The sequence below is a fragment of the Camellia sinensis genome, chromosome 8, assembly GCF_055761805.1.
Source record: "Camellia sinensis isolate YWXY chromosome 8, ASM5576180v1, whole genome shotgun sequence".
NCBI classification, from domain to species: Eukaryota; Viridiplantae; Streptophyta; class Magnoliopsida; order Ericales; family Theaceae; genus Camellia; species Camellia sinensis.
The window spans coordinates 80,294,383-80,306,307 of record NC_138968.1 but is presented as its reverse complement, the minus strand read 5'-3'; positions in this window follow the sequence as shown (position 1 = coordinate 80,306,307).

The window sequence follows — 11,925 nt, the reverse complement described above, 5'->3', positions numbered from 1 at the left end:
ATATAAGCATGAAAAACAGCCCAAACATGCTCAACACACACTCAAGCATAATGCTCTCTCAAGAGGCCAAAATATGCCCTTTTCAAGGACAACATGGAGAGGGGGTGGCCCTCTCCTTCTTGGGACTTCAAGGCATCATCTTCACCACTGAAATCCCTCAAGATTTCAGTGGTGAAGAGACCTCAACACCAAAATCCCGGAGCTAGCACAAAATGGCTCAAAATGAGGCCTTTCAAGGCCTAAGGGGGGTCAACTATCCTCAAACCCCAAAACACTCTTAATAAACAATAAAGAGGGTCTAAAAACAGAACTTTTTTGTATTATACACTAAGCTCAAAAACGAATTTAAGATAGGTAGAAATACAATGCAAAAATGGGGTAAAAAGGGGTAAGTTTCTTACCCTTGAAGCCTTCTTCAACAATGGTGCTCCAATGGCCTCCCTTGGCTTGAAATCAGCTCCAAAACCTCAAAATCAGTCCCTTAGAACCTCAGCTCCAAGAAGAAGGTGAAACACTAGGTGCTTGTGTGCAATAGTATGGACTAAAACACACACAAGAGCACAAAAAGAGAGGGAAAGAGAGATAAGAGGTGTATCTAACCCTAACCCTAGAGCTCAAACCCTAGCAATGGCTGTCTAAGCTCTCAAAATATCTCAACTCTCCAACCTCTTTTTTTTTTTTTCAAGCCAAGAGACAAGCCTCCCTCTATATGTCTTGTAAAGCTTACAAGACAAGCTTTAGAAGAGGGAGATCCCTCCATACACGTGTATGGAGGGATGCAAAAGCAAGACAGCTGTCTAAAAATATCTGCAAAAGCAGATGAACAGCAATCGGCCGGCCAAAAATGCCATCTTGGCCAAAAAGAGTGCCGACCGGCACAAAATAGTGCTGACCGGCAACAAAAAGTGCCGGCCGGCAATAAAAATTGCCGGTGGCAGCAAACACCGGCCGGTGGCCTCTAGCCACTGCCGGTGGTGGGTGGGGATGGTCTACAAGCCCTACCCTGCCTCTCAAAGGCAAGATGCAAGTGTTTGGTGCAAAACCAGACACTAAATGGTCAAGTTCAGAGATCCTGAGACAAGGCGCGCGAGCCGAGGCCTCCGGGAACACCAAACGAACACAAACATGGATAATCACCGAGTGTTCAAACGGTGACGTCCAAGTCTTGAGGACGGTCAAAAATGGGGTGTCTACAGTGTGGACCTTGTTTCCATGGGTTTTTGGGGATTATTTGACATACCATGTTACTGTTTTGGGCTGGTTTGGTGACCCCTCTTGTGCTTCATATACATGTAGTCTAAACCATGTTTACTAGCCTATGTGGCATGTTGTTTTGGCCCCTCATGTTAGCACTTTTTGGCCATGCCTTGGAACTGATTTCATGCATGTTTTGGACTGCCTTAGCACTGTTTTCATGCCTCATGGTCGAATAATGCTTGTTATGCATGCTTGTAGTGCAATGCCCATGCCTAGCTTTGAGTTTTGAAGCTTCTTGCATGCTTAAATGGTAGTGTTTTCATGTTTTGGGGTCATTTTGGAGTCATTTGGTATGCCATTTCAGATCTGGAACATGCACCATTGTATGCCATATTTCCTCCTTGCCATGCTTTGGTAGAGTTGCATTTTGTGCCTTAAGCTTGGTTAATGCATTGTGCATGCATTCCATGTATTTTGTTGCCTCACTTGCATCATTGTGGCCATTGTTTTGGACCTAGTAGAGAGCTGTCCAAATTAGTTTAAGACCATCCCTTTGGCATGTTGTTGCATGCTATACATGTTTGTATGTTTAGGTACTTAGTCTATTAACATGTTGTATGTTTAAGTGCCATTGCATTTGGCATGCTTCTTGTGTTGAGTTGCTTTGCATATTTACATGTGTTATGCCTTTCATGCTGTTGCATGTGTGTCATTAACATTGATGTTATATGCCTTGCATGCTTACTTGTTTAGTTCATGGCCCATTGCACATGGTTTTGTTGTTTGCATGATCATGTTGCACACTTAGCTCACATGCCTAGGTTGCATTACATTGGCATACATACTTTGCCTCTTGAATTGAGTATGATAGAGGTTGAGTTCATTGTTTGTTTATGTGCATTTCATTCCACATTGAAATTGCACACTTTGGTTCTTTGGGCCATCACGCATTGAAATGCGCGATTGGTGGTCCCAGAATTAAGTACCATGCTCCTTTGAGCCATAGACATGATAAGGAGTGTGGTTGGTGCAAACATTGCTTGAAATGCATTGTCGTGCCACGTTTTGCCCTCTGCTGCTGTCAAAACAGATTCTGCAGGAAGATTTGGCCGACCGGCCATATGCAGTGCCGACCGGCCATCCATCCATGGCTGATATCTCAATCAGAGGCCGATGGTCATTCTCCATGGCCGGTGGCAAATCCCCTTAGCCGGTGATGTTCCGAAGCATTCAGAGAAGCAACCCTGGGACTTGTGCAGTCTTCAGAGGAGGATAACAGTCAAAGTGGAGGCAACTTGGGCATGGCTATGACTTTTCGAGCGGAACCGCATATACATTGCATGGGGCCCTTTTCCCAAGGCTGTTTACTGCTTTCCATAGTTTAGTTAATTTGTTAATTAATTAAGTGGTCTGTAATAATTACTTTGTATATTCTTTTGGTCCCTCCAAGCGAGGGAAAATTTGTAATAAGTGTGGGTGCGTGTGTGCATGTCTTCCAATCCCCACTTCTTTCTCCCTTTTACTTATCTGCTTTTGATGGTAGACTAGGGCATATTTAAATTAGCATACCTTATGCTATGCATGCGTGCATTCATACATTTGTCTTGCATGCACCGGGCTCGGCACATCATTCTAACTGCTTTTGTATTTCAATTCCAAATTGAATACGTGTTAGTTGTAGCATTTCACATGTCATTGTAGATTAGTCGAGCCTATCTTAGTTGCATTTTGCATGTGTTGCATTAGCCATCTTAACATGAACTAGTTTTTGTTTTGGCTCGGAGTACTCGGTAAGCATTTATGCTTTAGCATACCGCATGCGTGTGAGTGTTGCCATAACAGCATGATTACCATGAGGCTAGCTGCTTACGTGATATAACTGCTTGAATGCCTGTGGGTGAAGGTTGGATTGTCTGAGTTGGAATAGCTCATTGAAATCCGTGTTTTAGCCTACTTGCGAGTAGCAAATTCCAAAACATTTTTCAAAACAAACGGATATGCAATGCTTATTTCCAATTTAGGTGATTTGGTCTATACTTGTTTTCTGGGCGCATAACGTAGTAATTCTAGGCTAATAAATGGAATAAGAACACATAACGTTTTCAAAATCGGATATCATGGTTAGTAGAGGCCGATCTTCGGATCGGGCGAGAGGGGGGTGCTCATAGCTGACCTTCCCCAATCGTACCCTAGCTCCCGAGCCGAGGCAACTTTGGTGTTGACGGACACGTGGCCTTTGGCACCGAGTCAGGGTTTCCTAAATTCCCCCTTAAAAAATATTTAGGTGGCGACTCTGTATCTGCAAAGTTGTCCATGTTCGGCATTTCTTTTCAAAAATCTGTTTCTCAAAACGATTTGCCGGATTTGGACTCTTTGGTTCAGATTAAGAACCGTGACAATTTGAGGGTCCGAACTGTAGTGAACCCCAAATGAACGGGGGGGACTCATCCTCCCAGGGCGTTCGAGGACGTCTACAGTTTCTGGCGACTCTGCTGGGGACTTTAGAGAACTTGACTCGAACTCGTGATATCCTGTTTTGATTTCGCTTATGTGTTTCTTTGCATTGCATGTGCATTGGTGCGCCTAGGACACCGTGTTGGCCATCTGCCATTCCTGAATGGTTTGCCGGAGGCTTAACTTTGTCAAAGCATGCCATAAGGCTGACCGGTTGTGGGCTCTGACAGTATGGGAACACAAACCCCGGTTTTACCGGGGCACCCTTTTCGACCATTCGACCTAGTGCATGTCGAAATCCATAGTGACTATTCCAAACTAGGACAGGTTGCCTACCCGATGTTAGGTTGTTTGAAAACCACTGCGTGCGTAGTGAAACCCTAGCTCCTGACAAAATAGGCTAGGGAAACCCTACCCCAACATAGGGGTGTCTTGGCTTTCATTTGTTTGCTATGTGCTTTTAGAGTATATCTCTACAGGGAATGTGCATAATAGTTTGCAAGTCTGAGTAACAGGCCTGCGGGCATCACTATCAGTATTTGGGGAATCAGTTTTACCCGAGGGTATCAGTTTACAGGCAGAATTTTGGGCAGAATTCAGTAGAGGGCACAGTCATCCTAGTGCTCATATCTGTTTTGGTGAAATCAGGCTGAGGTGTTGTCTGTTTTCTCTTTTGCAAGGTAGTCCTGGAACCATAGCTTCAGAAGGCTTCGATATCCCCCGAGGTTCATCGGACTTGTGTTGACAGACTTTGTCAGGTCTGAGATTCAGTTCAAGGGCATTCAGTGCTCCTTTGCCAGAGGCAGGGTAAAAAGGCTAGTCAGGCACAGATAATCAGTCTTCGGATCAGCAGTCATTATCCATCTCACCTGTGCGTAGTTGGGTTGAGATATCTGTTTTTACCTCAGTGGGGTATACCGGTTTCTCAGTTAGATTAGAACAATATGTCGAGTCTGGAAGAGATGGTACGCCAACTCCAGGATAGTATGAAAGCCATGCTGCAAGACACTGCCCGTGAAGCAGAATTCGCCAAGCAACAGGCTGTGGTCATAGCCCAACAGGCAGAGACAATTGCCAGGTTAGAGCAGCAAACTGGAGTATCTACTTCACACCAGGCTCCTCCCCCACCAAGAGTTCCAACACTCGGGGAGACAGCTAATGTCCAGGAAGATACGGACATTCCGACAGGGCCAGCTCCGCCCCCGGTTCTACCCCAGCTATCTAAAACACCCACCAACCTACCAGACCCCCCCTTTGATATCGAGACAGACCCCACAGCATTGAAAGTGAGCAAGCTTGAGAAATTGTTCAAGAAGTCTCAGGGGGCCCACTCCATTCCTGACATTGAAGATGGGTATACAGACTCGACTGTGACGCTGCCGGACAGATTTAAGATGCTGCACATCGACCGCTTTGATGGATCTAGGGATCCCATGGTACATTTGCGGCTGTTTTCGGACATACTAAGGCCGATGGGCCTCACCAGATTACAGAAGCTATCATTGTTTGGCCGGACCCTGTCTGGGATAGCCGCAATCTGGTATGCAAAATTAGAGAACTCTGTGAAACAGAATTGGGAAGAGATGGCTGAGGCCTTCAGTGATCAATACTCCTACAACGCACAGATTGAGGTCACAACTCGTGATCTTGAAGTCACCCGCCAAGAGCCAAAGGAGAGCTTCTCAGAATTCGTGGCCCGCTGGAGGGCCAAGGCCTCAATGATGACCATTAGGCCAACGGATAAGGATCAAATACGGATGGTTGTGCGCAACCTCCAGCCCAAACTGATGTAGAAAATGATCGTGCTCCCCTTTCCTACCTTTTCAAATTTGCATGAGATGGGAGTACAGATCAAGGACGCTATGAAGCAGGGCCTCATTGACCAGGAAAAGGAGCAGCCTAGGAGGGTGTTTTCCCACAGTTCAAATGCGACCACCGGTGGTGACGCAGCTACTAGGACCTCAGACGTGGGCATGGTCGCCACCACCACACCAAGAGCAGCCACCCCCTTTGTTGGTGCATCCACTTCAAACCCCTGAACATCGGACTATCTACCCCGAGGCAAGAGGGTTTTCACCCCACTCTTTATGCCTTTGTCTAAAGCTCTAGGGGTCCTACTCAGGAAAGGACATCTAAAACCGTTGGAACAACGGCCTCTACCCGATCCTCTCCCTCCAAAGCATGACCCGACTAAATACTGTGCTTTTCATCAACAAACGGGTCATGACACCAACAGTTGCGTCCGTCTCCGCCACGAGATACAAAATTTGATTGACAACAAGGTCATCCTCGCACCAAGTCCTGCAAAGTCTATCGGCACTTGATCGGTGAACTTGTGGGGGATAATGTGATGTGATCGAGGGATAAACCACCTGCGGGCGGCACTCAGTTTACTCCGGATATGGCGTACGGCACGCACTGTTTTGAGCATTTTGCGAATGCTAGTTTTCGTTCTTTCTGACTTAGGTATTGGGTCAGTCTTGTCATTTTGTATTGAGTCAGTCGGGTCTGTCTTGTTGTATCAAGTCAGTCCTGTTTTGTTAGAGTCAGGTGATTTCGGGGGTGTTACCTCGGACATCACTTGCTTGTTTTGTGTTTGTCTTTTTGCTTTCTTTTGAGTCTGTTTCTGCCGTGGAGCCAGTTGCAACCGAGAAATCTGAATGAAACAGCTGTGGCTGTCATGTTTTGTACTTATTGCCGCTTTGAGCCAGTTGTGCCAACAGATCTGAATGGGACAACAGTGATTTTCACACTCTTGTGTTTGCTTCTGCCATGTGCCAGTTGTGCCAGAAATTCTAAATGAGATGGCAGTATTTGACTAGAAGCTATGTCTTTTCTATGCGTTGAATTCATTGCATCGACCTAAGTTTTCCAAAACTTTTTTTGAAACATTGTGATAAAAACAAAGAGGAAGGAATTCCTCGGGTTTTGCAAAATTTGATCAATTGAGAGAAAGAGAGGCATGCTAAGCCCTTAATGATCAAGATCATGCTTGTTAATGTGAGTACTGAGAAGGATCCTGACTTGATCCAGATTGGTTCCACATTGTCTTCAGCGCAAGCGATTTGTCGCTTTCTTAAAAGATTTCAAAAACTGTTTTGCGTGATCTTGCGAAGACCTATGTGGAATCACTTTTGAGATTGTGCAGCCTAGGATCTCTCTCAGCCTCAAGACTCGACCCCTCATTGTCAAACCTTGGACTTAAGTTTAGAAATGTTAAATGGTCAACTACAACGTGAGGCTTGTGTGGCCAGATTCAAAGCAGCCCTCGAACAAGAGGCAAGAAAGTCAGATCAAGAAGATCAGATGTCATCAAAAGAAGCTTGCAAAGCTAGATCAGAAGCACCCCTTGAACTAGGGGCAAAGGATTTCAAATGTGCTCGAGGAGCCGAAGATGGATCATTCCACAAATCAAAGAAGGTCGGCAAGAATGCCAAATCCCAGAAGGGAGCAAAGAAGACAGTTTCTGCTGAAGAACAACTGAGTTCCTATCCGCAACACTAAGGGCAAATTCAACCCCCTATTGGATGGACTCCTGCATCGTCAGCGAACAACAGCCATTCTACTGGATTCAGATGACTTCGGGATCTCAAAACCATTTGACATGGACAAAGCTACACTTTTACCCTTGAGAGGCTCGCTGGGCTGAAAACCCGGAAGGGCGACCCAGGCAAAAGTTAGAGCAAGAAAAAGAATGAAGAAAAGAACAAAAAAATGAAATTAAATAAAACAACAACAAAAAAAATGAAAATAAAGAAAATGAAAAGAAAAGATGAAAAAGAAAAAAAGAAGAAGAGGAATGAAAAGAATTGAAAAGAAAAGAAAAACAAAGCTCACAAGGTTGAAAACCCGGAAGGGCGGCCTTGGCAAAAGTTAGAGCGCAAAAGGAGAGGTTAAATACCCGAGTGTACCTTAAACCTGAACTACGTAAGGCTTGATTCCCTTGTTTGGGATACGTAGGCAACTTCATTCTAAAGTCCAGCCACAAACACTTCCAAATCAAGTGTGTCCATGTATTGGTTTTGGTGGTCCTCGCCTTCTCTGTATTCGAGAGTTCGGTTGTGATCGTCACTATGAGAACTGGTTACAGTGCGCTGTGGTGCCATTCAAACAAGGGGCAACTTCCCGTTGCCATATAATGCACTGCGGTGCCGTTCAAACAAGGGGCAATTTTCCGTTGCCATGCAGCTCTCTTCGAGCAAGGGGCAATTTTCCTCCAGATCCAAGGTTGTGCGTCTCAAGAGTAGGTTCCGCGCTTGTTGAGCATTGGTCGTTCGCAAAAATAGTTTTTGAGAATTTTTACTGAGGTTGACTAATTCTCTCGAAAATTATTCCATTTTCCTAAAACTGGACCATTTCTTGGACCCAAAAAGGAAAAATTTTCAGTGATCATAGCCTGACTTGCATGATTTTAAATCAGAAAGTTGAACAAGCATGTTAATCTAACTTTCATGTTGGTTAAAATTGTTTTAAAATCAAAAACAAAAAATGGTCAAAATGATGAACTAGGGGCACAGTTGAGTCAGGTGTTCTGTCTTCTCCCCGTTGTCAACATACTTGCCCAAAAGGGCACTATACTTGCTAGAAAGGGCACTCTACCTGTCGAAAAAGGGCACCACTGAAGCTAACCGCAAAAGGACAGAAAGCTCTCACATCCTCCACGCAATGAGGTATCAAGCCAAGTGTGAAGCACGAACTGGAATGGAGCATGGTATTCCACTCCCTCATCTGGATAGATCTGATCATGTCCAAACTCCCCAGCAGAGCTTCATCAACTGATGTCAGCTGCAGATTTGCTACATACCTAGTTGTAGCACATCCCTTCTGTAGGAGAAACTCATTATTGTGAACAAGAAGAAGAATCTAGCAGAATGCTAGGGGCAAGACCCCGCAACTTTCTATTTATCCATCAACCACCTTGGGGAGGGATAAAAAATGAGAGATTGAAGAATAGAGAGATGTGCGCTGAGAGAAAAAGCGAGAAAAGGGTTTTGAGAAAAAAAAAAAAATAGCCTGAGGGCCGAGTGATGTGAGAATCACAATTGAGGAAAGGGTGGGAAATAATACTCGGAGAAACTGGCTCCTCATGCACTGAGAGGTCTCTCGTCTTTGTAACACGTCTGTATATCGTGTCTTTTGTTTTGTTTGTCTCGATTCTTTCTTTGAGTCGTCCCGAGCATGACTCGATGTGTTTTGGTTGTTTACTTTTTGTTTTCCGTTATTGAGTCGTAGTGCGTTGTGTTCAGTCGTAGGCTTAATATCCGATTGAGAACTCATTTCTCAATTTCAATCAAATTGTTTTGTGCTTAGAGTGCTCTGCCATTCTCCACATTTGTGCAAAACAAGAATTTGTTCTTTCTTAAAACTGCAGGGTTCAACCCAGGTCATGCAAGAACAGTAAAACAAGGACCTATTTGAAGCTATATGGGTTCCAGACTACAAAGCAAAAGAAAAGAGGGAAAACCTAAGCATCTGAGTGTGTTTCACCTTCAGCAAATTCCGTGATTGTACTCCGGATGTACCTCTTCAGGCCTTGTCAGTGCTTCGAAGAAGGAGTGTGCCTCTACTCCAAGCTTAAGCCTGCTTCAAGTCAGAATGGCAATTAAAGCAGCAGCAGATGTTATCTCTTGCCAATATAAACAGGGTGTACCCTTTTCAGGCGGAGTGTGTTACAAACCCCTTCGAGAGGTAAATCGGAGGTCGCATTTGGATTTGGCCTCGTTAAGGCTTGTATTTCCTCATTCGGCATTTTGTTTCAAACGTGCTTTTGAAGTTGCACATTCGTCGCATTGTTATGCACACCATTTCTCGCATTGTTGCGCACTCCATTCGTTGCATTGTTATGCACATCTATCGAGCATTGTTATGCATCGTTACCCCTGCATTGTTATGCACATTATATTTGCATTGTTATGCACCTCTTCACTTGCGTAGTCACGCACATTCTACTTGCATTGTTATGTACAGTTCAATCGCATTGTTATGCACACTCTTTAGTTCCGAAACACCGGGATACGTCCCTACATTTTTCTCTGTTCTTGAAACACCGGGATACGTCCCTACGTTTCTCCTTTTTGAAACACCAGGATACGTCCCTATGTTTCTCATTCCTTTCGAAACACCGGGATACGTCCTTATGTTTCTCTATTCCTTTCGAAACACCGGGATACGACCCTACGTTTCTCCTTTTCGAAACACCGGGATACGTCCTTATGTTTCTCATTCCTTCCGAAACATCGGGATACGTCCCTATGTTTCTCATTCCTTCCGAAACTTCGGGATACGTCCCTATGTTTCTCATTCCTTTTGAAACACCTGGGATACGTCCCTATGTTTCTCCTTCTTTTTTTGAAACACCTGGGATACGTCCCTACGTTTCTCCTTTTCGAAACACCCGGGATACGTCCCTATGTTTCTCCTTCTTTTTTCGAAACACCGGGATACGTCCCTACGTTTCTCTCTTTTTGAAACACCGGGATACGTCCTTATGTTTCTCTCTTCCTTCCGAAACACCGGGATACGTCCCTATGTTTCTCCTTTTTCGAAACACTGGGATACGTCCCTATGTTTCTCATTCCTTTCTGAAACGCCGGGATACGTCCCTATGTTTCTTCTTCATTCCGAAACATTGGGATACGTCCCTATGTTTCTCCTGCATTCTGAAACACCGGGATACGTCCCTGTGTTTCTCCCTTCATTCTGAAACACTGGGATATGTCCCTATGTTTCTCATTCCTTTCTGAAACACCGGGATACGTCCCTATGTTTCTTCTCTTTTTTCGAAACACCGGGATATGTCCCTATGTTTCTCATTCCTTTTTGAAACACCGGGATACGTCCCTATGTTTCTTCTCTTTTTTCGAAACACCGGGATACGTTCCTATGTTTCTCATTCCTTTCCGAAACACCGGGATACGTCCCTATGTTTCTCATTCCTTTCCGAAACACCAGGATACGTCCCTATGTTTCTTCTCCTTTTTGAAACACCGGGATACGTCCCTTTGTTTCTCATTCCTTGCCGAAACACGGGGATACGTCCCCAAGTTTCTTCTCATTTTTTGAAACACCGGGATACGTCTCTATGTTTCTCTCTTCTTTCCGAGACACTGGGATACGTCCCTATGTTTCTTCTCCTTTTCGAAACATCGGGATACATCCCTATGTTTGTCCTCCATTCCAAAACACCGGGATACGTCCCTATGTTTCTCACTCAATCCGAAACAGCGAGATATGTCCTAATGTTTCTCCTTCTTTGGTTACGAGCATTTGGAATACGTTCCAATGCTTATACCTTATCGAAACACCGGGATACGTCCCTATGTTTCTCTCTCTTTCCGGAACACCGGGATACGTCCCTATGTTTCTTCCACCTTTCCGAAACACCGGGATACGTCCCTATGTTTCTTCCACCTTTTTGAAACACAGGGATGCGTCCCTATGTTCCTCCTTCTTTGGTTAAGAGCATTTGGAATACGTTCCAATGCTTATGCCTTTTCGAAACACCGGGATACGTCTCTATGTTTCTTTGCATGATCATAAGTTATGTTCGGCTTCTTGCATTGTCAGTTGCATTTTGCCCCTGCCTTCGGGCGCATATCTTTATCTGTAGCTTGTATGCTTTGTCTAAGTCTTCGGCTTTGTCAAAAATGGGTCGTCTCTGGGCTTTGACACTCACTCCCGTCATTGTTATGACTTTTGAGTTCTGTCAAAGAGGGGCAACTGTAGACACCCCATTTTTGACCGTCCTCAAGACTTGGACGTCATCGTTTGAACACTCGATGATCATCCTTGTTCGTGTTCGTCTTGAGTTCTCGCAGGTCTTGGCTACGCGCCCTACCTCAAGATCTCTCGACTCGACTGTTTTGTGTCTGGTTTTGCACCAAACACTTGTTGTTTTGCTTCTGAGGGTGGGAAGTAGCTTGTAGGCCATCCCCACACCTCACCGGCCATGGCTTGAGGCCACCGACCTTTTTCCTTGCCACCGGCCATTGGTGATGGCCGGTCGGCACTATTGATGGTCGGTCGGCATTGTGTTTGGTCGGCCGGCCACTGTTTTTGATCAATCGGCCACTTTTCCTGGCCGAGACCTTTTCTTGAGGGAGCTTGAACCTTTTAACCCTTTTTAGCTTCTCCAAGAAGCTTGACCCTTTTTAGCTTCTTGAAGAAGCTTGAACCTCTTGACCCCTTTGCCTAGCTTCTCCAAGAAGCTTGGCCCTTTTGATCCAAGCTTCTAAGAGAAGCTTGGCCTTTTTGCTCAAAGCTTCCAAGAGAAGC